The following is a 27,846-nucleotide window of genomic DNA, read 5'->3' as shown; positions in this document are numbered from 1 at the left end:
AGCGACTTCTTGGCAAGGGAGAGAAGAGTAGGTCTTCAATCACCATCTTGCAAGGCACACTGGAAGCATCTTGCAAGAAGATATTCTCTCAACCCCTTTTAATGAAACCAGGGATATCTTGCAAGGAAGATCAGAGCAGGTCTTCTGGCTGCATCTTCCAAAGAATATCACCGACATTTTTCAAGGCAGATAAGAGCAGGTCTTCTTCCAGCACCCTTTAAGGAAGATCTGGGATATCTTGCAAGGAAGATCAGAGCAGGTCTTCTGTCAGCATCTTGCAAGACAGAATAGAAGCATCTTGCAAAGAAGATCAGACCAGGTCTTCTCTCAGCACCTTTTAAGGAAGACCAGGGATCTCTTGCACGGAAGATCAAAACAGGTCTTGTATTAGCATCTAGCAAGGAAGATCAGCAAACTCTTGCATGGAAAATCAGAGCAGGTCTTCTATAAGCATGTTGCAAGGCAGAAAAGGAAGCATCTTGCAAGGAAGATCAGGGCAGGTCTTCTCTCAGCATCTTGCAGGGAAGATCAGTGGCATTTTCAAGGAAGGGCAGATCCGATTGATCCCATCTCACAAGGAAGATCCTATCACTCATGGCTTAGGAAGTGGTGCTGGCAACATTTTTCAGAGAGTACTGTGTTAAGTTGCTTTGCATGTCATCTCATGCAGCCGCTGTTTCCAGGTCTGTATTATCAGCATGTTTTGCCTACCATCAGATTTTACTATGTTTTGTCGCACTACCTGAGTTTGTGTGTCTGCCTGTGGGTTAGGCCCTGCCTGGTCGTGACTCATCTGTCTTTTCCTTGTTCACACCATACACTCACACACAAACACACACACTCACACAGTTACCATTTATGTAAGCCCAGCAAGATCATCTGTCAGTATTTTAAAATTACATTGTTCAATACATAAATTCGATTTTAAAGTTCATATGTTTAAAAATGACACATTTGAGAAATTAAACCATCACCCAGAACTATTCCACAGTAGGAGGAGGTAAAGTTGTTAGCCAGAGAGGAGCCACTGCTGATTGACAGCATACAGAGCTACAAGCAGGGTGATTTTGACAAATATACATAAATAGTCACATGAGAAAACACCAGTGCTTGCCTGATCTAGACCACTGGTCGACTGACCTTAAGGTGTTTGGTAAAACCCACCCTACAGAAACAGGCGTGTATGATGGGCAAACACACACATTCAACCTACCTGTGGACCTGCTGAGGCGAGACCTGGGCTCATACCTGCTGTGAGGTGCATGCGCACATTGGAACATCTCCACCAGGTTGCCCTCAGCATCTTGCAAGGATGACCAGCAGTTCACTTACTAGGGAGATCAGAGCAGGTGTTCTATTTTGCCAGGCACGTCAGCGACATTCTTGCAAGGATGATTAGAGCAGGACTACTATCGGCATCTTCAAAGTAAGATCAGCAACATCTTGGAAGGAAAAAAAAGACCAGGTCTTCTCACAGGATCTTTCAAGGAAGATCAGCGACATCTTGGCAAGGAAGACCAGAGCAGGTCTTCAATCAGCATCTTCAAAGGAAGATCAGCAACATCTTGCAAGGAAGGTCAGACCAGGTCTCCTGTCTGCATCTTCCAAGTAAGATCAGCAGCATCTTGCAAGGAAGATCAGAGCCCGTCTTCTGTCAGCATCTTGCAAGGCAAATCAGAAGCATCTTGAACGGAAGATCAGAGCAAGTCTTTTCTTAGCATTTTTAAAGGAAACCAGGGATATCTTGCAAGGGAGATCTGCATCATCTTGCAAGGAAGGTCATGGCAGGTCTTCTGTCAGCAAGGCACATCAGGGAAGATCAGAGTAGAACTTTTGTCAACACCCTTTAAAGAATATCAGCGACAGCTTGCGAGACAGATCAGAGCAGGTTTTCCCAGCATCTTGCAAGGAAGATTAGCGACATCTTACAAGGAAGACCCTAGCAGGTCTTCTATCACAAGCTTTCCAGGCAGATCAAGGACATCTTTCAAGAAATTTCTGGGCAGTTCTTCTTTCAGCATCTTTCAAGATAGATCAGCAAAATCTTACAAGGCAGATCAGAGCAGGTCTTCTCTCAGCAGCTTGCAAAGATGATCAGCAACATCTTTCGAGGAAGATCAGGGCAGATGGTCTCACAGAATCTTGCAAGCAAGGTCAACAACATATTGTCAAGGAAGATCAGAGCAGGTCATCTATCAACATCTTGCAGAGAACATCAGTGACATTTTCAAGGAAGGGCAGATCCGATTGATCCCATGTCACAAGGAAGAGCCTATTAGTTGTGGGTTAGGGTGTGATGCTGAGAACATATTTTAGAGAGAGTACCATGTTAAGTCGCTTGGCATGTCATCACATGCAGCTGTTGCTTCTAAGTCTGTATTATCAGCATGTTGTTCCCACCATCAGGTTTTGCTATGTTTTGTCGCACCATCTGAGTTTGTGTGCCTGCCTGTGGGTTAGGCCCTGCCTGGTTCTGACTCATCTGTCTTTTTAAATTTCATACTTACACTTACACATAGACACACATATGTCACCATTTATGTGTGACCAACAAAATCATCTTCCAGTATCTTTAAATTATATTCTTCACTATAAATATCCAATTTTAAAATTCATAATACAATTATACATTTGAGAAATGAAAACCAGTATCGAGAACTATTCCACAGTAGGAAGAGGTGAAGTTGTTAGCCAGCGAGGAGCCAGAGCTGTTCGACAGCATGCAGAGCTCCTACAAGCAAGGCGAGTTTGACAAACATACATAAATAGGCACATGAGAAGATACCAGTGTTTGCCTGACCTAGACCACTGATCGACTGAACCCTGAGTTGTTTGGTAAAACCCACCCTACACAAACAGGTGTGTATGATGTACACACACACACACACACACACACACAAATTCAGGACCCTCAACGACTATGACTCTACAGGTGAGTCATGCTGCATATGCCAAGGTCTTGATGTACAAATATGTGATGGAGTCCAGCTCCGGGAGGGTTAAACTGGATACTTCAAGGAGGTGTGGAGTCAGCGAACACAGACAAGATAGACATGAGAGATGTTCTGGTGGAAGTATTCTCTGCTGAGTTCTTCCAAACAGCTGTACTTATAGCATAAAAAGTGTTGCAGACCACTACATAAAAACAATGCTTTATGATTAATTCCAATATCACCCTTATTGTTTCTACTGAAACCTGATAAAAGACCATTATGAGGTCTGTACTTTTTTCTATCACTTTCTGTCATCTACCTGGTTCTTTCTGTACTGCTTGTCTTATAAGTCACATACTATTTTTGATTGAGGTGTTCAGAAAATTTGGTTAGGCTCATGTCCTACTCACTGCCCTATTTTTTTCTCACAGTATTCCTTTCCTGGTTGGCTAACAATGAAACTACCTCATGTGCTACTTCAAAGCCTAATATCTAAAAACATAGTTAAATGCTTCTCAGTGTTACATATTTTGCTTTATCAACTTTCCCATGGTAACTGTTTCATTGTCTACCTATGTTTTCTTTTGTTTTTTATACTCCTGGGGCACCCAAGAGCCAACCCATCTGATTCTTTGCCAAAGACTTAATATTTCCCTTTTATGTGTTTCCTATTAATGTTAACCATTCTTTCTCCTTCTATCTAAGCCCCTGTCCAAGGTGTCCAAGATATAGGGTCATCAATTGGTCCTCTATATCAGGGAGGGCAAAGACTCCCCCACTACTTAATCTGGATGGAATCCAGGGTTTTTTTGATGGGTTTTATTTCTCCTCTAACCTCAACTTTTGGTTTTCTTCCTCACTCAATTCCCACATATCTTTCTCAGAATTCCCAAAGATGTCTTGTTGTGTAAGCCTCTCAATGCCTCAGGTGAGGAAAGCACCATCATATTGAAGCAAGTTTTAGATCTAATTTCATTCATACTTCTCAAGACTGCCCTCGCATTGGTTCTAGGTGCGGTAAACATGACAATGCACAAAATTCTCAAGAATGGATTTAACAACAGCAAATATTTGAGGGATGTTGGAAACCCTCTCTGAGAACCTCTGCTCTGCAGAAGCTTCTTCCACCAGGCTGTACCTTTGCTAGACAGCATGGCTGGGATGGCTCCCAACAATTACGAAATACAGATAAAAGTCCTATTTTTCCTACAAACCTTTTGAAACATAAGAATAGAGAAAAGAGAAGTGAACCCAACCCATATCTTCCCAAAAGTTGCCAGAGAGGAGGAGGGAGAAATATTTGACCCACCCATTGGCCTGCATAGGCTAGACCTGGACTCAAACACCTTGTAAGTAGATGTGCATGTGCACAGCGGAACATTTCTAACAGACTGTCCTCAGCATCTTGCAAGGATGATCAGCATTTCACTTACAAGGGGTATCAGAGCAGGTGTTCTCTCTTGCAAAGCAGATCAGCAACATCTTGCAAGGAATATCAGCAACATCTTGGAAGGAAGATTAGATCAGGTCTTCTCACAACATCTTGCAAGGAAGATCAGCGACATCTTAGCAAAGAAGACCACAGCATGTCTTCCATCAGCATCTTCCAAAGAATATCAGCAACATCTTGCAAGGAAGATCAGAGCAGGTCTTCTATATTGCAAAGCAGATCAACGTATTTCAAGTCAGACCAGAACAGATTTTCTAATCACCATCTTGCAAGGCAGATTAGAAGTATCTTGTAAGAAGATCAGAACAGGTCTTAGCACCTTTTAAGGAAGACCAAGGATACCTGGAAGGCAGATCAGAGAGCAGGTCTTCTTTCACCACCTTGCAAAGCACATCAGAAGCATCTTGCAAGAAAATCAGAGCAGGTCTTCTCTCAGCTCCTTTGAAGGAAGATCAGGGGTATCTTGCAAGGCAGATCAGAGGAGGTCTTCTGTCTGCATCTTCTAAGGAAAAAAAGCGGTATTTTGGCAAGGAACACCAGAGCAGTTCTTTAATCAGCATCTTCCAAGGAAGATCAGCAGCATCTTTCAAGGAAGATCACTACAGGTTTTCTATCTTGCAAAGCATATCAGTGACGTCTTGGAAGGAAGATAAGATGAGGTCTTCTAAGAGCATCTTGCAAGGAAGATCAGCAACATCTTGGCAAAGGAAGACCAGAGCAGGTCTTCAATCACCATTTTTTTTTAAAAACATTTTATTAGGGGCCAATAACCATATTTCAAGGGTCACCAGAAGCATCTTGCCAGAAGATTAGAGCAGTTCTTCTCTCAGCACCTTTTAAGGAAGACCAGGGACATCTTGCAAGGAAGGCCAGAGCAGGTCTTCAATCAGCATCTTGCAAGGCAGTTCGCAGCATCTTGAAAGGAAGATCAGATAAGGTCTCTAAGCATCTTTTAAGGAAGACCAGGGATACCTTTAAAGGCAGATCAGAGCAGGTCTTTTGTCAGCATCTTGCATGGCAGATCAGTGACAACTTGCAAGAAAGATCTGGGCAGGTCTTCTGTCACCATCTTGCAAGGCACATCAGAAGCATCTTGAGAGGAAGATCAGCAAAATTTTGCAAGGCAGATCAGAGCAGGTCTTCTCTCATAACTTGCATGGAAGATCGTGGCAGGGCTTCTGTCAGCATCTTGCAAGGCACATCAGGGAAGATCAGAGTAGGTCTTCTGTCAACACCTTTTAAAGAATATCAGTGACAGCTTGCAAGATAGATCAGTGCAGATTTTCCCAGCATCTTGTGAGGAAGATTAGCTACATCTTATAAGGAAGACCCTAGTAGGTCTTCTATCGCCATCTTACCAGGCACATCAAGGACATCCTTCAAGGAAGATCTGGGCAGGTCTCCCAGCATCTTACAAGATAGATCAGCAAAATCTTGCAAGGCAGATCAGAGCAGCTCTTCTCTCAGGAGCTTGCAAGGTTGTTCGGTGACATCTTTCAAGGAAGATCAGACAGGTGTTCTCACAGAATCTAGCAAGCAAGGTCAGCAACATATTGTCAACGAAGATCAAAGCAGGTATTCTATCTATATCGTGCAGGACGACCATTGTACCAGAGGTCAATGTCTGTCCTTATGTAACTCTTCCCTGCTTCCCCCCCCCCGCAATCATTTAATTGGGGGCTCATACAACTCTTATCACACTCTTTATCTACATCCATGTATCAAGCACATTTGTACACTCGTTGTCATCATCATTCTCAAAACGTTTGCTTTCTACTTGAGTCCTTGGTCTCAGCTCATTGTTTTAAAAATCATTTTATTAGGGGCTCATACAACTCCTATCAAAATCCATATATACATCAATTGTGTAAAGCATATTTGTACATTCTTTGCCCTCATAATTTTCAAAGCATTTGCTCTCCACTTTAGCCATTTGCATCAGGTCCTCTTTTTCTCCGCCTCCCTCCCCAGTGCCCCCTCCCTCATGAGCCCTTGATAATTTATAAATTATTATTTTGTCATATCTTGGCCTGTTTGATGTCTCCCTTCACCCACTTTTATGTTGTATGTCCCCCAGGGAGGAGGTCACATATAGCTCCTTGAAATATGTTTCCCCTTTCCAACCCACCCTCCTTTTGCCCTACAAGTATCTCCACTCACACCACTGGTCCTGAGAGCATCATCCACCTGGCTTCCTTGTGTTTCCAGTTCCCATCTGTACCAGTGTACATCATCTGGTCTAGTCAGACTTGCAAGGTAGGATTCGGATCATGACAGTGGGCGTGGGGTGAGGGGAGGAAGCATTTAGGAACTAGAGGAAAGTTGTATATTTCATCGTTGCTACATCGCACCCTGACTGGTTCATCTCCTCCCCAAAACCCTTCTTTAAGGGAATGTCCAGTGGCCTACAAATGTGCTTTGGGTCTCCATTACACACTCCCCCGCTCATTCACTATGGTGAGATATTTTTGTTCTGATGATACCTGATCCCTTGACACCTTGTGGTTTCACAGGCTGGTGTGCTTCCTTCATGTCGGCTTTGTTGCTTCTGAGCTAGGTGGCCGCTTGTTTACCTCCAAGCTTTAAGACCCCAGATGCTATATCTTTTGATAGCTGGGCACCATCAGCTTTCTTTACCACATTTGCTTATACACCCATTTGTCTTCAGCAGCTGTGTCAGGGCGGTGAGAATACAATATGATGTTTTGTTCTTTGAAGCCTGATAACTGATGCCTTCAGCACCTCCTGATCACACAGGCTGGTGTGCTTCTACAATGTGAGCTTTATTGCTTCTGACCCAGATGGCCGCTTGTTTACCTTCAAGTCTTTAAGACACCAGACACTATCTCTTTTGACAGCTGGGCACCATCAATTTTCTTCCCCACATTTAGTTGTTTATCCACTTTGTCTTTAGCGGCTGTGCCGGGAACGTGAACATCATAGAATGCCAATTTAATAGAAGAAAGTATTCTTGCATTGAGGGTGTGCTTGAGTGGAGGCCCAATGTCCTTCTGCTACCTTAATACTAAACCTATAAATAAGGCACATAGATCTATTTCCCCATCCTCATGTATAAATATTTTTGCATATGTACATGCCTTTATCTAGACCTCTATAAATGCCCTCTGCCTCCCAGCGCTTTCCTCGGTTTCCTTTGACTTCCCTCCTGTCCCACTATCATGCTGTCCCACCCAGAATTTCAGCCATTCCTCTTAGTTACATTACCTTGGTCCCAGCCTACCAGATCTCCTACACCCTCCTCACCACTGATTTGGATAGCTTGTTGTTCCCTTGAACATGGGTATATTAATACCACTACCTTTCCCCCCACCTCCCCTTCTCCCATGTCCCCTCGTAACTATCGGTCCCTTTGTTTTCTCCTGCAATTGTTCATCCAGCCTATCTTATTTAGACAGACCTGCAGAGATAGTAACTTTCACAAAAACAAGACAGAGCACAACCAAGCAACAGTATACAACAAAACAACAAACCGATGACAAAAACAAAATGCAAGAAAGAAAAGCTTGTAGTTAGTTCCAGGATTGTTTGTTAGCCTTTAGGAGTGTTTTACATTCCAGTATTTTGGGGCACCATGCCCTGGGCCCAAAGTCCACCTTCAGCATTCCCTGGGGACCTTGCTGCTCCATTCCCTTGCTGTTCTATTACACCCCTTAATGTTTTTCCTCGGTGTGGCGGGATCCAATTGGGTACCATTACTTCGCTGTATCTCTGGTATTGTCATCGGTAGGGCTATGGGTCAGTGAGGGACTTCATGTCTCATAGTGAGGCTGGCCATGTGGTCCTCTCTGTCGACTGGCTGTTCTATTTGGGAACATCGAACTCCTGGCCTGGTGGGCCATGATGTGCTCCACTCTCTCCTCTTCCCCCTCCATCTACTCCCATGTGCTCCGATCAGATATGTCCCTCTTCCAGAACTTTAGATTCAGTGCCATCCTTTGATATACATTCTTCTGAGGGGAAAATGTCCCCTTAGTAGTTGGGGTTGGGGCCGGCCCCCCAGACCTCTTCACTGATTTCTCACTCTAGGCGGGCATGTTGGATTCATATCTTGCAGCATCGGCTTGAAATCTGGTCCCTCTTTTATTTTGTGGCCCCAGGCACACAGGCAGGAATTCCCCAGGAAGAAGTTGAGCAGAAAAAAAAAGTTGAGCAGAGTATTCCCTTGTGGGGGTCAGCAGGCCTTTTCCCAGCCTCCCTAGCTACAAAGGGTGGAGCTCACCTAGCTGGGTGTGGCACAGGTGTAAATGCCCTAGGCTAAGGGGAGTGGTCTGGAGGTTAGCAATAGCTTGTGAGTGACCAAGAAAGAGGCAAAGAGGAGGAAAAAATGTTAAAAAGCAAACTCTGGGTGCATGGGAGCAGGGGGAGGGGATACACTGAAGAGATGGAAACAAAGCAACAATGTAGCTGAGTTAAATCCCTGCCAGTGTGGAGCTGCAAGGGTTTAGTCCCTGCTCCGAGGCAGCCTGAGGCAAGCTGTGGCTGTGTTGAGAAGAGGCCCCCTCCCTGGGCAGCCCTCCAAGATCTAGGCGGGGACAGATAGGAGCCCCATGGTTTTAGTCCCTGCCCTGAGGCTGGTGGTGAAAAACTGTGGCTGTGTTGAGACCAAGCCTCCCTACAGGCTCCAAATGGTCCCGGCTCCAGCAGTGACAGTGGCGGGACCAAGGTGAAGCCCCAGCGACCTCCACTGAGGTAAGCCAAAAAGCCCCCAGCCCCTCAAAACCCCATCGGTCTGTGCCTACTTATCTTTATGACACTCCTCCTGCATTCCAGCAGTGTTGAATTTCCCTGTGGAGTCCCTCTGGTATGTGTTACACCATCGCCATCTTGCTGGAAGTATATTCCCTGCTTTTATGGGTTGTAGTTCACCATGACTCTACCAATGTGAGTAGAAGTCTCTCTTTTCTATATTAAAGGGGAACAAGCTCTTTTATGTGGAAATGCTAGACTTGAGACCATGAGTCACTCAAAGGTAGGAGTCAGCAACCTAGGTCCTTCGGGATTGACTGGACCTGTTCTTTCAGAAAATTCCACTAAAAATCAGTCACACAGGGGAAATTCTTAGTTATAATGAAAGTAAAGAGAGGTGAGGAATAGCTGGCCACCCGTCAAAGCCACACCTGTCAAAGAACAATACCAAAAGCATTAATTATTCTATGATTCTCTTATATTTCATTCTTAAATATATTTAAAATGTAAGCTTTTTAATAAAAAGTCAAGAAACGTTTATTTAGCCTAATGGACTAGAATGAAATCATAGAGTGAGACTTGCAATCAGGCACACATGCAGACATACACAAGTTAGGAAGTGTGAATTAACTGTATCCTAGTGTTCTTTGTGAAGTTGTTTTGTTTTGTTTTTTTAGTCATGTTACTGTGGGCTCGTACAACTCTTATCACAATCCATACATCATTGTGTGAAGCACATTTGTACATTTGTTGCCATCATCATTCTCAAAACATTTCTTTCTACTTGAGCCCTTGTTATCATCTCAGTTTTCCCCTCTTTCACTCTCCCTCCCTCACGAACCCTTGTTAATTTATAGATTATTCTTGTTTTGTCATATCTTGAACTGCCAGATGTCTCCCTTCACCCACTTTTCTGTTGTCCGACCCCCAGGGAGAGGATTATATGTAGATCATTGTGTTCGGTCCCCCTTTCTACTCCACCTTCCCCCTTCCCCTCCTGGTATGGCTACTCTCATTATTGGTCCTCAGGGATTTTTAGATGAAGGCTTTTGATGTGCATTAATGTATTTTTAGTAGCTCCCAGTTCTTTATTTTGTCTTCTATAATGTGAATATTTTTATTATGTCCATAGTGTGTTTATATCTTGTATAACTGCCGTCAAATTTGTCCCTAAATTTTTATTGTCTGGATGTATGGTCTAGGGTTTATATGTAGGTATTGGATTTATCATGCGTTCATTTTTGTATGTGGCATGAGGTATGGACTTTATTCCATTCTTTTGCAGGTGGAAATCCAGTTTTTCCAACATCATTTGTTGAAAAGGATATCTCCTGTCCACTTAATGTGTTTTAGTCCTTTATCAAAGATTAGGTTGTCTATACGTACCTGGTTGTATATCTAGGTTATCAATTCTAATTCACTGCTATTCATATATACCGTTGTACCAGGTTGCTTTAAGTTTCATGACTATATAACACGTTATTAAAGTCTTGTTTGACTTTTAAATGGTGTTTTATTTATCCTGTGTTTCTTTCCTTTCTATATTAACCTTACTGATTTCATAGGCTGATATTTATTCCCCAGGGATACAGTGGCAGAAAACCACATCAAACACCTTGAAAGAAGCCTGACTAGGATAGTTTGCTGAAAGTTCCACCAGCAATGCAAGTGGAGGGCACAATAAAGAGTTTTGGGGCTTATTGGTCAATCTAAAATCTAGTAAGAATCGTTTAAAGAGCTGATTCCAATGACAACAGCAGTAGGACTCTGAGAATGAAGAACATTTTGTGTTTGACCAATGTTACTTAGTAATTCAGGAATAAAACATATAACTTTAAAAACAAAGATACTAGATCTTTCTAATGATGTGTTTCTTCTAAACGCAGTCCATGCAGATAATGCTAATACAAAGATCATGTATCTGAAAATTATCTGAACTATTTGTCAAGATAGAATTTATTATTCTAATTTGCTGTTGTTGGTCTTAACCTAAGACCCACACAGCATGTCATTTTCAATACATTTGAATGTTTTTTTATGTCCCATGTAACTTGGACTACGGTGAATTATAAATCCTTGTGCCTAAAGATGGTTGTTAGTTTGAAACAAACTAAATAATACATACCTAAAAACACCCATATGTGCTTAAGTTTTACTTTTTCTCCTTTTGTAATCACTCAGTCATGTTTTGATTTTATGAATAAGAAATATGGGGATTTTCAAAGGTGAATTTTCTGTTAACACTTTTGATTAAGCAATCGGGGAGGGGGTGGTGGTAGGAGACTGATACCTGTAGATTTTTTTTAAAGAATCCTCCAAGTAAGGAAAAATGAGTCACACTATGTTCCATGTCTGGCTCTCTGGTGCTAATCTTTCTGGCTGCCCACCTGAAAACACGTTTTTAATACTAGTGTTGAAGAGAAAATGCCAAAGGGGTAGCTAGAGTTTCTGGGAAATGTAGTCCCAAGTTAATGCTGATATGTGATTTAATTGAAAGGTTACTATAGGAGTAGTTTCAGTTCAGCAATTATATGGGGACTCTGGGCAGTAGCTCTGCCCATTGTTTGACTTTTTTATGTTTTTCTGTGTGTTGTTTTGTTCTGCAATTTTCTTCCATTCCCTCAGGAACTCTCTACTCTGTGTACAAGGACAGAATGTTTGGTGGGCTCATCAGGTCCTATTTACTTCTTATACGCTGTGGCTATGTAATGAGTCACTTTGTTTTTGACATATCTCTTATAGTAGTTACATTTTCAAAATGTGTTTTAAGGTCCTTTATTTTCTTTCAGATACACACTAAGAACAATGAAATTAATAAACATAAATAGATATCCCTGATTCCCAAAGAGTAACATACTTCATTAGTTCAAAGGTCCAGTTTTTCCATGAGCAATTGTTTGGTTGGTCGTTTGAAGGATGGCCACATCAGAATTATCAGAGTGTGCTAAAAAGGCTTGGATTTCATTAGAAGGTGTGTGTGCCAACTGCTGAAGCCAAAGTGGGTGAGCAAGTAAATGTGAAAAAAGCTGATGGTGCCCGGCTATCAAAAGAGATAGTGACTGGGGTCTTAAAGGCTTGAAGATAAACAAGCGGCCATCTAGCTCAGAAGAAACAAAGCCCACATGGAAGAACACACCAGCCTGTGTGAGCGAGTGATCCCAAAGGGATCAGTTATCAGGCATCAAAGAACAAAAAATCATCATATCATTGGCTGCACACCTCCATGATAGGATCGCTGAAGACAAATGGGTGCATAAGCAAATGTGGCGAAGAAAGCTGATGGTGCCCGGCTATCAAAAGAGATAGTGTCTGGGGTCTTAAAGGCTTGAAGATAAACAAGCGCCCATCTAGCTCAGAAGCAAAAAAGCCCACATGGAAGAAGCACACCAGCCAGTGCGATCACGAGGTGCCCAAGGGACCAGGTATAAGGCATGCAAAAAAAAAGAATATGTGTATGTATATATATATATATAGATGTAGATATATATATATATATAGATATATATACATACCATATTGAATGAAGTGCAGAGTGGAGACCCAAGGCCCAAGTGTCGGTCACTGGAGATCCTCTCATAGAGGGGTTTAGGAGAGGAGATGGGTCAGTCAGGGTGCGAGGTAGTACCGATGAAGCACACAGCTTTCCCCCAGATCCTGGATGCTTCCTCCCCCCAACTACCATGATCCGAATTCTACCTTGCAGGGCTGGATAGGGCAGAGGTTGTACACTGGTACATATGAGGGCTGGAGACACAGGGAATCCAGGGTGGATGATACCTTCAGGACCAAGGGTGTGAGGGGCGATGCTGGGAGAGTGGAGGGTGAGTGGGTTGGAAAGGGGAAACTGATTACAGGGATTCACATGTGACCTCCTCCCTGGGAGAGGGACGGCAGGGAAGTGGGGGAGGGAGACTCCGGATAGAGCAGGATATGACAAAATATCGATGTATAAATTGCGAAGGGCACATGAGGGAGGGGGAGCGGAGAAGGAGGGGAAAAAAAGGAGGAGCTGATGCAGGGGGCTTGGGTGGACAGCAAATGCTCTGAGAATGATTGGGGCGGGGAGTGTATGGATATGCTTTATACAATTGATGTATGTATATGTATGGATTGTGATGGGAGTTGTATGAGTCCCTAATAAAATGTAAAAAAAGAAAAGGAAAAAAAAAGAAAGAAAAGAAAATGATTAGGGCAAAGAGTGTGCACATGTGCTTTATACAATTGATGTATGTATATGTTTGGACTGTGATGGGAGTTGTATGAGCCCCTAATAAAACATTTAATAAAAAAAGGTGTGTGTTCACTGATAGAAGACTGGCTCAGCACTTCAGAAGTGCAGATGGATTAAGAATCTCAGATTCTGAGAATCATCCAATGTTGGCTTACATTTTTGTGAGGGCTAAAGTTTGGCAGTTTGAATCCACCTTCTGCGTTATCAAAGAAAGACTTGGGAATGGGCCTCCTTAATTATTACCAGCAAATCAAACTTTGAAACAGTGGTTCTTGATCACTGAGGTTACCACGCGGTGAGATAGATGAGAAAGCAATGGGTTTAAAGCTATCTGGGCAGGGTAGTTCTTTTCAAGGACAGATCCCAAGCCTAGGAAGAGACAAGGCACACATATATTTCCAGGTGGTCTGAGAGTTCTTAGAACACACTATCATTGTCATAGGGTTTGGGAGCCAATAGTCCAAGCAAATATCAAGCAGCCTATCAATATGCTACTTCTGAGGAGGTAAACAGGTCATCACAGGTGATTACAATTCCCTCGTTGAAGATTGGCTAGGTGCTTTTCCTGAGGCTGGGAGAGTCCAAGGAACAATCACATTTGACAAGAAATTCAATTTAGCTGAATCCACAGCAAGAACACCTTTGCGGGTGACAGCCTTTCAGGATTTAGGAAGTGAAGCTCCATTGAATATGTCCCCAGGGTTCATAGTAGATTTGGAGAACCTCATCTGAGGGCAGAATTTTAGAATCATAAGAGTGGTCCATAGCAATAGTTTTGAAGAGGTTCCCAGGGGCCTTACTGTGCACAGCTGGAGAATATTCTAGAAGGCAAACACTCATTGGGAGGACTCAGCACAAGCATGTGTGGGAACTTCTCTGAGATGTTGTCTAGGGACAGAAGGGAGGGGCCAGGGTGCATTGGAGAATCAGGATTCAGTGGGGGTCCCATTGTCTGAAGATCGGGGTTACAGCAGCACCCCGAAGCTTTAGCAGGATGCTGGATCTCAAAACTCAAAGGGGCAAGGTCATCTGTTGATTGTCAATCATCATGCAGTGACTGAGTGGGCAGGTGTACAAGTGTGCTTGCTGTGTGCCTCTTGGTCCTGAACTTCACAGACTGCTGGTGGGCATCCGAGTCCCGAGGACACCTAGTGCGAGTCCCCTTTGATGAAGGCTGGAAATACTGGGCAGATGGAACTGAGGTGGGAAGTGAGGAGACACTGGATCCTGCAGGACTGCTGCCCATGATGGTAGGGACCTCAGGCTGCACAGTAGAGCTGCCTGCTCAGGAGCGGTGTGTGGGATGAGGAAACACTAGGACACAGCCCCCCAAGCCCACTGTCTGTAGCCAGCGTTTGAAGGTGATGCCTGGCCTTGCGGGGCTTAAAGGACCGCAGACTCTGCCTGTTCATTGCATGTGCCCGGGCTTCCTTCCAGGCCATCCACTCCGGGCTGGTCAGTGCTGTGGGCTCCACGTGGTCCAGGAAGGTGTAGTTCCTGCCCTATTTCGACAGCTCATAGCACTCGGGTTGCAGAATGCGCACGAAGGCGTCCATGGGAAATGTGACTCTGGATTCCCCGCAGCTGCACTGAGCAGCAGTGTTACCATAATTAACCCAGAGCAGGGTGGCAAAATTGATGGATTCCACAAAGTTGAAACCGTGATTGAAGCCAGCATATTAGCCATAGAGGAATGTGACCGTGAATTCGCCTGCTCCCTGGGTGATCCGAACAAAGGGAATGCCATTCTCCCTGGGTGAGATGAGGGCCACCTTGTGCCACAGTAAGTTTATGCAACCACTGGAACTGCCAGGGAAAAGCTCCCTGGCCAGTCTCTGCAGGCAGGCTCCGTGCTCAGGGGGCACCACATACCACATTTTTGGCTCCCTGAAATGCAGGTAGTTGAAGCTGTACAGGTCCATGTCCTCTGTGAGCCAAGCGGAGGTGGTCTCCCACAGGACACAGTACAGGAGGGAAGTGTGGATGCCTATGATGACAATTCCACACTCCTCCAAAAGATCCTGGATCATTCCCAGGTGTCTGAGCTTCCAAAGCTCAGTGTTTTCACCAAATAAGGAGCCACATACCCCAGCCCCATAAATGGGAGAATCGTGCAAGCGGCTCTTCCAATATGTTCGCTCCAAATCCTCAACATCCCGGTGTGTGATATCTGTCGGTGTTGGCCAAGTGGTGATACTCCTTTACGGTTATGGATTTCTTTGTTTTATGATCTAGCAAAAAGACACCTGTCTGCCCCGTAGCTACCTGCTGCACAGGACTGGCTATCAGGATATCATCCATATCGTCATAGTTCTGTCTGGCTGTCCACTGCTCGGATGGGATTATTTTAGCCAGGCCTGCAGGTGGGCACCTTGGCATTCCATATAAACAATGTATTTGTTGAAATCCTTAAATTCCTCCATGATAGGTTGGAAAGTAATGATTTTAAGACTTGGGTTCTGGCTTTGATAGTCGTGGTAATTCATGGCTGCAAAATAGAGTTAGAAAACCCCGTTCTCATGGATGTTCCATGTATCTTGGAATGCTGTGCTTTTGTTTCTTTATCTCTCTGAAAATCTCTTCCAGTTAATTGATTTCTCTGTGAGAGCAAATGCACTCTCTCCAGGCATGTTGGTTCACCAAGAGAATTCTACTAAGGCGGACAGCTATTGTTTCCCCCAGAGAGAACAGAATTTGTCCACATGGAGTGGGTTTTCTCAGATTGCTCTTGGCTCAGTATGCTGTTCTGGAAGTTTACTTAGTTGGAAGGGTATCTCTATCTGTTGATACTTAGCTCCTGTTGCAATCCTGGGCAATTTCCAATTCCACTAACAAGTTGTGCCTCAAGGAATTTTTAAAAAGTAAATCTAAAGACAGTAATTCAGAAACATTCCACATAAATGAATGTTTCCTGAAATGCTAGTAAAGAATCAGGTAAAGAAAAAATAGCACAAAAATGCTAATATCAAAAATAACATTTATTGTAAAATATGAACCAAGACAACTAACCAAACAAACTCCCTGACATCAGTTCGACCCTGTAGGACATGATGAGATGCCTTTGTTTTTTTTCCCCTCAGGCTTTGTTTTTTTCCCCCTCATGCTCTTTTTTCTCATGCAAAGCCTTCTTCTCCATGAAGGGCCTGGTTAAGCAACTGATGGATTGGCAGCCAATGGGGCTCCACCAGGGCTCTAATACAGGACAGAAAAAGTAAAGATTTCACTGAACTTAATAGGAAAAATAAAATTGATGTAGAATGACTTCAACAGTCAACTTAAATCTGGATGAATTATGTTACAAAAAATTAAGCAACACAAAACAGAGAATTCATCAAGCTCTACCATCCTGATTAACGCTAAAAGCTGAACCTTGGAAAAGCCAGTAGAAGTACACAAAACATTAGCTATGAAAGATGTTTGTGTAACCCTATGTGTTAGACATAAACCTTAAAGTAGTGAAAGCTCCCAAATATTGTGTTACCAGGGGGATGATTTCATCTTAAGAACATAGTATTTAGAAATAATGACCAGCAGATTTGAAATTCAGTATTAACCATCATAGGCAATCCTATCTAGTTCCGGCTTTCTCATCCTGCCCCCTGCCCCCCCCCCCCCGGGCGATACAAGTAAAAGCAACAACAACAAAAATTGGGTAAAACAAAACAATTCAGAAGTTGTGAAATCTGCATCATTTTATAATTTGAGTCAAGTTCCTAAGTTATACAATCTTCAGAGACATATTAGGATTAAAACATATATATCCAATTCTCTTCATAAAAGTGAAAGCATAGCTTAAGGAGCCGTGAATGGGGTGGAGGTTAATGATCCACAGCTTCATATCTAACACAGAACCCAGCAGTTCAAACTCAGCGTACATCACATTATTGAAAAATATACCCTCAGACTTTTTTGAAATGCAGTTAAAAACTGTATCAAAGAAATAAAAAATGTGTTTAAGAAGAACATATTTGGCATTTAAAAGTGCTAACACGTTTTGGATTTTTCTTTATCTAATCTGACTTAATAGCAACAGTAGGATTCACCATGTTTTAGTTTTACATAAACCTCACCCTAGCAAACTAATGAAAGTAGAGAGCTTGCTTTTCATGCAGAGAGGCCCTTCCAGTTGCAGTACTAGAGACTATTAAAAGATCAGATCACTTAAATCAGCTGGTTAGTTTGGTACCTGAGCTGCTTTAAAGGTACTTTTCCCCATTGAATTGTCTACTATTTCTCATTTGCCATATTTCCCTTGAAAATTAATAACTAGTTTGAATAAAATGTAAACTGAACATGGAATGTGCCAAACATGGTTTAAATCTTACAGCCCATGCTTTCAAATAATCCTTTTACATGATGGCTATGAATTACAGTTTTAACCATATTAACTACATGCAAAAATTTTGAAAATTTAAAGACGCTTTTGGGCCATGATACTTTAGTTCTTATGCATTTATCTTCTCCACAAACTTATGTCTCTTCTTGGGTGTCATAATGTGGAAGACGTTCCATTCAATTCCATTTCATGATGCCCCAATGAAAGGTTATGCCTGTTTCCATCAGCTTTTGTGAAACAAAATTTGCATTTTTCATAGTACTATAGAGAATAATTTTTCCACTAGAATTATGGTCACGGTCACTGTTAATATTGAAAGTCAGCGGTCATGGGTGTGATTCATGATGTAGTTCTGGTAGACCTCTGTCATCCTTCACAAATGAAGCAGCTTTCCTTCCATTCTTCTGAACATGATCTTCATTCATTTTCTCCAAAGCTTCTATGTCAGCTGAGAAATCAGCTTCATTATCTGCTGAGATGTTTAAGCCTGCAACAGCATTAAGGAGTTCTCATTCATTGAGAGCTCCATAACTCCTCCTTTCTGGAAAGTCTGGGAGACATTCTTACAGTTCCGGAAGAGGAATTCCAGGCCATGACATTGGTTCTACAGACTGGCTGACATCACTCAACCAGATCTTTCCAGCATGCCACAGCTTGTTATACTCACTGATGTCAGGATGGATCAGTGGACATTCATTATGTAACCGCTGCATCATATCAAGACTTTGATACTGGGCATCTTTCAATTCACTACTGAGCTTTACTTCTTTTAATTTAGGAGTGGGAACATTGTGGCCATAAAAGACATAACTGAAATGTGTTTCTTGAGCATGACAACTGTTGGACAAGGAATTCCAACGCTCTGCATTCTTGAGAAACAGTGCATTTTTTTTCTGCGCTCATGTGGATGATCTTAGGTGGATTTTGTTTACTGAAGCAGTCTTTATACCTTTAATCATCTTTAATATATGTTCATGATTCTGGAACTCAATAAGGGTTGTTTTAAATACCTTCATAGCACATTGGGTTGGTACAACTTTACTATCCTTTTCATTCTCCATGCTCCCTGCATATGCATGAAAGACAAGAGATTATTTTCTTGTACTAATACAGCCAGTGATTGTCTCCAATACTCCAGAGTGGATCATTTTATACACAAGTAAACACGTCTTAGAATCAACTGCTTTTTCAGCGAATGCTCTTTTTTCTCATGTGAAGCCTGGTCTATTTTATGATTTTGGATTTTGTTCCACTTTGTTCTCCCACTTCACTCTGGACTTTCTTTTGTGATACCTTTCAGAGTAAATTAGCAGTGGTAGCTGGGCACGATATAATTCTTCTGGTCTCAGATACATGGAAGCTGAGGATGACTGTGGTCCATTCTTCCTCTGGACTAATTGTTTCCATATGTCTTCTAATATCTTCACTCGTATTTTATGGTACTTTTGTGCTGTCTTCAGTGGGGTGAATGTGGGGGGGGGCGGGTAACAAAGAGAATGGAGGTGGGGTAGGGACTACTAGCATCTGGGTGGGCTCCTTATTGCTTGGCATAGCTATGTTCCAGAAACACAAGGTCCAGTTCTTTGGGGAACTGAAAGCTTGAAGAGCAAGAAGGGAACTATGCACCATATGGAAGACTGGAAGTCCCTCTGTCCACCCCTGTGGACCATGTCAGAAAAGTGACAGCAGTTCTGAGTATGGAAAGCCACATGGTAAGTTACCATTATCTGGCCCTGCAATCAGCCCAGACCACACCCTAGTACCTTTATTTTGAAAGCTTTGTTACATTAACCTCATTGAAAGGTTTTCTTGCTAACAATTTTCTCGTGTTGAATGACACTTGAATTCGAAATATAAGATATTCCACATTTACTACATGCAAACAGTTTCTTTCCTGTGTGAATTATATAATGTGATGTAAGGGAGTGCTTTCGGCTAAAAGCTTTACCACACTCACAGCATACATAAGGTGTTTTTCTACAGCATGAATTCACTGATGAACAGCGAAATGATGCTTCCTGATGAAGGCTTTTCCACATTCGCCACATACATGAGGTTTCTTTCCAGTATGAGTTCGCTGATGAACAGTGATGTTACTGTTCCAGGAAAAGGTTTTTCCACATTCACCACATACATAGGGTTTCTCTCCAGTATGAGTTTGCTGATGATCAGTAAAAACATTCTTCCTTACAAAGGTTTTTCCACATTCATCAGAGACAGTTTCTCTCCAGTATGAATTCACTGATGATCAGTAAAAACATTCTTCCTGCCAAGGGCTTTTCCACATTCATCACATACATAGGGTTTCTCTCCAGTATGAATTCACTGATGAACAGTAAGGTTTGTCTTCCTGATAAAGGTTTTTCCACATTCACCACATACATGGGGTTTCTTTACTGTGTGAAATGTCTGATGCAATGGTGGAGGAGAGGGGTAAAGGAAAACAAAGGATGAATATAAGGAAGAAAAGGGTAGTGGGTGCATGGGGCACTAATCCACCCATGGGGAGGGTATTGTTTATATCTCCACAGGAAAAGTGGGAGCAGACTTCAACCCAGTGCCGCAAGGTGTGAATGCAATATCCCGGCGTGGAGTAGGGAACCAGTGGAGAGGTCTGGGAGGCTGGCCCCAGCACCATAAATTAAGTGGATTCCTGCCCCTCCCCCAAAAAGAGTTTGTTCCAAAGGACGACATTGACTCTGCAGCTCCGGGTGATGGACATATCTGATCAGAGCACACGGGAGCAGATGAAGGGGCAGGAGGAGAGAGTGGAGCACAGCCTAGCCCACCAGGCCGTGAGGATGATGTTCCTGAGTAGAGCAGGCAGTCCACAGACCGAACAACATGACTGGCCCCACTGTGAGAAATGATGCCAATCAGTGACTAAGAGCGATACAGGGGACAGCACCGGAGACACAGTGTGGGAATTTCACCTGATCTGATCCCACTACACCGAGGCAAATCACAGGGGACTGCAGCGGAACAGCAAGGGAATGGAGTGGCAAGGTCCCAGGGAATGCTGAAAGTGGATTTTGGGGCCAGGGCATGGTGCCCCAACAGACTGGACTGGAAAATGCTCCAAAGGGACAGCAAACGATCCCTGAACTAACTACAAGCTTTTCTCTTGTGAAGTGTTTTGTTTTGTTCTTTGTCAGTGGTTTGTTTTTGTTGTTTTGTTGTTTTGTTGTCTGGTTGTATACTGTTGCTTTGTTTTCCTCTTTCTTGCTTTCATGCATGTTAGTGTCTCCACAGGTCTGTCTGAATAGGACAGGCTGGATGAACTATCTGGAGGAAAAACAATGAGACCGAAAGTTCCGGGAGGACTTGGAGTGGCGGGGTAGGGGGGTAAGGAAGTGGTGTTAACAAACACAAGGACAAGATAACAACATGGGACCCAAAATCGTAGAGAGGGGGGAGTGGCAGGCCTGGTGGGAAATGATCAAGTGTAAGGTTGCTTAGAGAAGAGGTATACTCTAGCCCAGGTGGCGACGAAGCATGGTAGTAGGGCAGGAGGAAAGTCAAGGGAGATGGAGGAAAGAGCTAGGAGTCAAAGGGCATTTATGGGGGTCTAGACAAAGACATGTACATGCAAATATATACAGGAGGATGGGGAAATAGATCTATGTGTCTATATTTATAGGTTAAGTATTAATGTGGCGGAAGGACCTTGGGCTTCTACTCAAACACTCCCTCAATGCATGAATACTTTCTTTTATTAAATTGGAACTCTATGATGCTCACTCTCCCGACACAACTGCTGAAGCCAAAGTGGGTGAACAAGTAAATGTGGTGAAGAAAGCTTATGGTGCCCGGCTATCAAAAGAGATAGTGACTGGGGTCTTAAAGGCTTGAAGATAAACAAGCGGCCATCTAGACAGAAGCAACAAAGTCCACATGGAAGTGGTCCCGAAGGGATCAGTTATCAGGCATCAAAGAACAAAAAAACCATATCATTGACTGCACGCCTCCATGATAGGATCGCTGAAGACAAATGGGTGCATAAACAAATGTGGTGAGGAAAGCTGATGGTGCCCGGCTATCAAAAGAGATAGTGTGTGGGGTCTTAAAGGCTTGAAGGTGAACAAGCAGCCATCTAGCTCAGAAGCAAAAAAAACCCACATGGAAGGAGAACACCGGCCAGTGTGATCACGAGGTGCCAAAGGGAGCAGGTATAAGGCATCATGCAAAAAAAAAAAGATATGTGTGTGTGTGTGTGTGTGTGTGTGTGTATATATATATATATATATATATATATATATATATATATATATATATATATATATATATACCATATTGAATGAAGGGGGAAGTGCAGAGTGGAGACCCAAGGCCCAAATGTCGGCCAATGGAGATCCCCTCATAGAGCGGCTTAGGAGAGGAGATGGGTTAATTAGGGTGTGAGGTAGTACCGATGAAGCACACAGCTTTCCCCCAGATCCTGGATGCTTCCTCCCCCCAACTACCATGATCCGAATTCTACCTTGCAGGGCTGGATAGGGCAGAGGTTGTACACTGGTACATATGAGGGCTGGAGGCACAGGGAATCCAGGGTGGATGATACCTTCAGGACCAAGGGTGTGAGGGGCGATGCTGAGAGAGTGGAGGGTGAGTGGGTTGGAAAGGGGGAACTGATTACAAGGATCCAAATGTGACCTCCTCACTGGGAGAGGGACGCCAGAGAATGGGGGCAAGGGAGACTCTGGATAGGGCAAGATATGACAAAATAACGATGTATAAATTACCAAGGGTACATGAGCAAGGGGGGAGCAGGGAGTGAGGGAAAAAAAAGACGACCTGACAAAGGGCTTAAGTGGAGAGCAAATGTTTTGAGAATGATTGGGGCAGGGAATGTATGGATATGCTTTATACAATTGATGTATGTATATGTATGGATTGTGATAAGAGTTGTATGAGTCCCTAACAAAATGTAAAAAAAGAAAATGATTGGGGCAAAGAATGTACAGATGTGCTTTATACAATTGGTGTATGTATATGTATGGACTGTGAGAAGAGTTGTATGAGCCCCTAATAAATTGTTTTAAAAAAAAAAGAAATGTCTGATGTGCTGTAAGGTATTATTTCTGACTGAAAGCTTTACCACACTCATCGCATATATTAGGTTTTTCTCCAGTAGGCGTTCACTGATGATCAGTGAGGTTCTTATTCCAGATAAAGGTTTTTTCACATTCACCACAGACATGGGGTTTCTTTCCAGTATGAGTTCGCTGATGAACAGTAAGTTTGGTCTTCCTAATAAAGGTGTTTCCACACTCACCACAGATATGCAGTTTCTTTCCTGTGTGAAATGTCTGATGTGATGTTAGGCATTGCTTCTGACTGAAAGCTTTGCCACACTCACTGCATACATAAGGAGTTTCTACAGTATGACTTCGTAGATGAATTTTGAGATGTGCTATCTGAATGAAACCTTTGCCACAATCATGACATACATAGGGTTTCTCTCCAGTAGGAGTTTGCTGATGAGCAGTGAGATCACTGTTCCTGTTAAATCCTTCCCCACATTCACTGCATACACAGGGGGGACCTACTACATGAGTTTTCTAATGTTCCTCGCAATATGTATTACTGTGGTAAACTTTGCCATATTCCAACCCTGTGTATGGGTTTTGTCCTTTATGTGCTGTTTGATAATGTACAGTGAGTTTGAATGATTTGTCGAACCCTTGCCCACCCTGAATGCATTCATAAGTCTTATCAAGAATTTGACTGAAGTGGTGCTCACAGAGGAAAGACTCCTTGAAGAAGATTCTCCCACATTTATCACCTATGCGTGGTTTCTCAGTTTTGTCAGATTCCTGATGCTGAATGCATTGTGACTTCATACTACTGGATTTTTCACAATCAGGGAATTTCATTCCAGTATAAAATTGTTCCTGTTCAATATCAAGAAAAGTTCTCTCGTCTCATTGAAAACTACTGACTTCTTTATTTTAGAATTGCGTAAACAATCCAAATGGTAAACACAGTTATTATAGAAATCAGTTTGGGTGTGAAAATAATGAATGAACACAGATTTGGTAGTTGCTTAATAGGACCGTGAAAATATAAAAAGAATATAAATACAAGCAAGACACAGACCCACAAGGGTGGTAAGGCCTGCTAATTTCAGGTGCTTGAGATCAGATGTATTCATTCCATCAATCTTTACTGAAAGACAACTAAGTACTAGACAAACGAAATGTGAAAAATGCAGAATGTTCAACTTCGGAGAACACAATTTTACAGGTGTATATGAGACTTATGGAAAGCCTACAGTCTAGCTTACAAAACTCATCTTCCAGTGTTTTCCTGTGGGGGTGTGCAGATTGCTGTGACATCGAAAACACTGCCACCAGTATTTAAAATATCATCAGGATCACACATGGTGCACAGGTCTAAGTGGAAATTCCAGAAATACAGACTAGGAGGAAGAACTGGTGATTAACTTCTAGAACATTAGCCCCTCAGGTTTAATGGCACTTAAATAACACTTTAGAAGTACTAAGTTCTCAAAGTACAGTCAACAGTAATGATGTGGATGGAGTAATGCTTTGAGGGCCTTCACTGGGTGACATGGCATGAGAAAAAATAGCTGCCTACAAACATGTGCTAATAATTGGAAGACAGAATATATGAAGTACTATCAAGAAAAATGGCAAGTTGTCAAAATGATATGTTTAAAAACTGATATTGTATATGTTATTGTACTTTAAGCACTAGTTATTTTTAGATTTAAGTGGTTTATAAGGCTGAGACTGACAAATTCATGAAGATTGGTGTCATGCTCATCATCAAAAACAAGTGCATTGCAAGATCTCTCCTGAGTTACAATGTTGCCATGGGTGGGTTAATTTTCACATGCCTGCAAGTAAAAACAATAACTACAAGTGTTATTAAAGTTTTGTACCAACTCTTAAAGCAGACATAAACTGTGGGATCCAGCCTCACAGTTAAATGGGTCCGTAGAAGTAGCATGTGACATAAAGGAAGATAAAGCAGACAGCAAAAAATAGGGTATAGCAGTCTGATCTGTAATGCTGATGAGTGATCGACGTCATTTAGCAGTGTTTATATAGGAGTGAGATATGCAAGTCTCTAGCAGCCAAATACACAACAGAATGGGCAAAGTGTGAATCTGGGACAGCCTGAATGTTTTAAAACACTTCATGGTAAGTATCAGGCTGTGAAGTTGATGACCAGGAAGAGAACATTTGCAGATAAATTCTCTATTGTCTGCATTAAAGAAGCCTGCAAGGCCAGGATTCTGGGTGGAGGGAGGCCTTCATATTTGTATGTTAGAGAAGAGTCCCAGTCATATGGTCCTAATGAAAATTCATCCCCATCATCCCCACAATATCCTCCCATTGTAGTGATTCCTTAATGATACCTCATAGGAGCACATGGCTAATCTCTAACAGCCACCAGCTTTATGTATAGAAGCAGACACACTCATATTATATTCCCAGTCAGGGGACAAGTTACTCTCCTCTAACTGCCCTCAGCACTGGTGTTAAGTTACTCAACCAATGAACTAAGGGACCTCCAGCGTAAAGAAACTTCCCACCTCATTATGTAGGTAGGTGTCTGTGTGTGTGTGTGTGTGTGTGTGTGTGTGTTGTGGGGTGGGGATGGGTTTGCATGCCTGGAGTTAATATAAATCGGTGAGTGTATATATTCTCTCTATCCAGCTCAGACCTGACATCATGGATGAGGTGACCGCAGAAATACTTTTCTCTCCCTTTTTATTTCTGCCCCTCAGTTACACAACTGTCTCTTAGGACCCATCCAGAAGGCATGTAAGAGACAAAGGAATAGTTGACTCCTTGATAGCAACAAAGAGAACCTTATTGCTCTTAAAGCTAGGCATCTTTTAGATGAGTAGCAAAAGTTGGATGTCTTTAGGAGACAGCTTTATACTTTCATCTAACGGAAAGCAGTGTAGAGAAAACTCTTTGTACCTGGAGGATTGTGTGTTATCACCTTTATCTATATCCTCTGGACTCTGGACAATTTCCTCTAGCGTTAGCCCTTGTCTTCTAAGCCCTGCTGGTAAGAAGTATAGAGAAGAGGCTGCTTACACTTTTATGAAGGTTCTGTTTTCCACAATAAAGAGATTGAAGAGAGGGAATAAAGGGGAGCTGATATCAAGGAGTTCTAAAATAAAGAAAATGTTTGGAAACATTGTGGTAGCAATTGTTTAATAGTGTTTCATGTGATAGAACTATGGAATGTTATGATATCTGTAAGACTCACAATAGAATAATTAAAACTATATATGTATTGAAAATTTAACCAAGGACTTCTGGGAAGATGGAGGATCAGGAGACCAGCATACTCTGAGAGTACTTTCAAACAAGGCGGGTTTACTGTCCAGGTAGCCGAGTGGAAGGAGTCTGATGAGTGAAATATCCACCGGGACAGCACCCCACCCCACACATTTGTCCTGAGCCAGGGCCTCGGTAATCCAGGATCCGATTTGTGGGACATATCGTGTCATTAAGCTCCCGCCACCGCAGCTCCGTCTAGCTATAGTCTCACTCCTTCCCCAGACCGGGACCCCGTGCTCCGAGTTGCTTGACTGCTCTGCCGAAACAGGCACAGTGGTGGTGGGACCCCCTACAGCAACTGCCCACTCGAGGGACCCCACCTGGAGAGAATCTTCCCTTTCCCGTGGTTCCCCTCTCCCCAGATGGCACGGATCTGCCCTTGGGCCGAATCCCTCACTCTATTCAACCAAGGCCTGGGTAATTGGTCTACAGGCTACTAGTGGCTGGCTGGGCAACCCCCACGGGGGACCATCCACCCCCATTGGTGCAGGGGACCTCTCCATTGCCACCTCGTATGCCTGACCCCCAAACCCCCCCCCCCCCACCTTCCGTCAGGCTAGCTCCCGCTTCACTTCCCACCAGCAAGGGCCTTCACCCGGAGCCCAAACCGCTTCTGTCCCTGATGCTGCATTTACGCAGGAGCTACTGCAGGCTGACTTGCACCACCGCAGAGTCCAGTGCCCGCAGCCCGGGGAGCGCTAAAGCCACCTGACTCGGGGCGTTCCTTCCAGCGTTGACATCCCTGGGCATAACAGTGGGTGCTCCTGCCAGTTAGGAATGCGAGCAAAAGGGCTTTGTGGCCCCGCTGGAGCAGCTTTGCCTTCCCCGGTGTGCTGCGCGGTTTCCAGCAGCCTGTGGCTGAGTACTGAGCCTGTTCTGGCGCGTTCCTCCCAGGGTGGAGGGCAGACTCACCGCCCTCTGATCCAGCTCGGAACACGACGCTAAGGAGCCTGCGCTGCTCCCTGCCTGCAAGGAGCCGAGGTCGTGGCTCTGCGGTCCCCACCAGTACTGTTTGTATGCTCCAGCTGGCTTTCACCAGTGCAGTGCACTGCGGGAACCCCAGTACCAGCTTCTAAGCCTACCCCAGCCCTTTCCAGCTGGGACAGGAGGCGAGCGCTGCGGCCTTTGCCTCCCTCAGGACCCCTTGTGGCCCCAGTCTTTTCCTGCCAGTGCAGGAAGCTTACCCCTCTGGGGCTTCTCCCGCCTTGGTAGCCTCTGCCCACAGGCTTAACTCTACAGGACTGCAGGGACCTGGGAGTGCTGGTTGATCGGAGGAGCATTTTTCACTCACATAGCCCTGCTCCAGAGCCCAGATCAGCAACATGTCCTGTGGTAGTGAGGACTGGCCCACCTCCGCCTTCTATAAGGTATTTCTAACTTGGAGGGAAAAGAATGGGGGAATTTATATATATATATATATATATATATAATTTCATGCTTGTTTTCTTCTTTTTTTCTTTCACTTTCTGTGTTTTCTCTCTTTTTCTTCCTCCTTTTCATTATTACTATTACTTCTCTTCTGTCCCTTTTCTATAGGTTTTCTATCTTTTTTTGCTCCTTCCACTTCACTTATCACTTCTTATCTCGTCTTTTATAGCTTCTCCTTCTGTGTCTTTCTCTATTTTTCCTCCCAATTTTTAAAAAAATTATTTTTTAATTTTGAACTTTTCCCGTTTTTATTACTAAAAAAAGGGGGGGTGCTAAGGGTATCCTGACAGAAAAGGTCAAAGCAGCCCGGGGGCACTCATTGAGGCTTCAGCCTCCACACCAGTCGCTGAAACATCTCACCACTGCTTTTCACTAAGCCTTCTGGGAATTCTGCCTACACAGCAGTCTGACCCATCTTTAGAATAGGTCATAGG

At 43.3% G+C, this 27,846-nt stretch overlaps 1 pseudogene; it reads right to left on the bottom strand.

Annotated features, from left to right (window-relative positions):
- Nucleotides 1-17,983: 17,983 nt before the first annotated feature.
- LOC142427568 (serine/threonine-protein kinase RIO3 pseudogene) lies at nt 17,984-27,308 on the bottom strand (annotated as a pseudogene).
- Between the last annotated feature and the right edge of the window lie 538 nt (nt 27,309-27,846).

Source organism: Tenrec ecaudatus, chromosome 15 (assembly GCF_050624435.1).
Source record: "Tenrec ecaudatus isolate mTenEca1 chromosome 15, mTenEca1.hap1, whole genome shotgun sequence".
Taxonomy (NCBI): Eukaryota; Metazoa; Chordata; class Mammalia; order Afrosoricida; family Tenrecidae; genus Tenrec; species Tenrec ecaudatus.
This window is presented reverse-complemented; position numbering and strand designations above follow the sequence as displayed.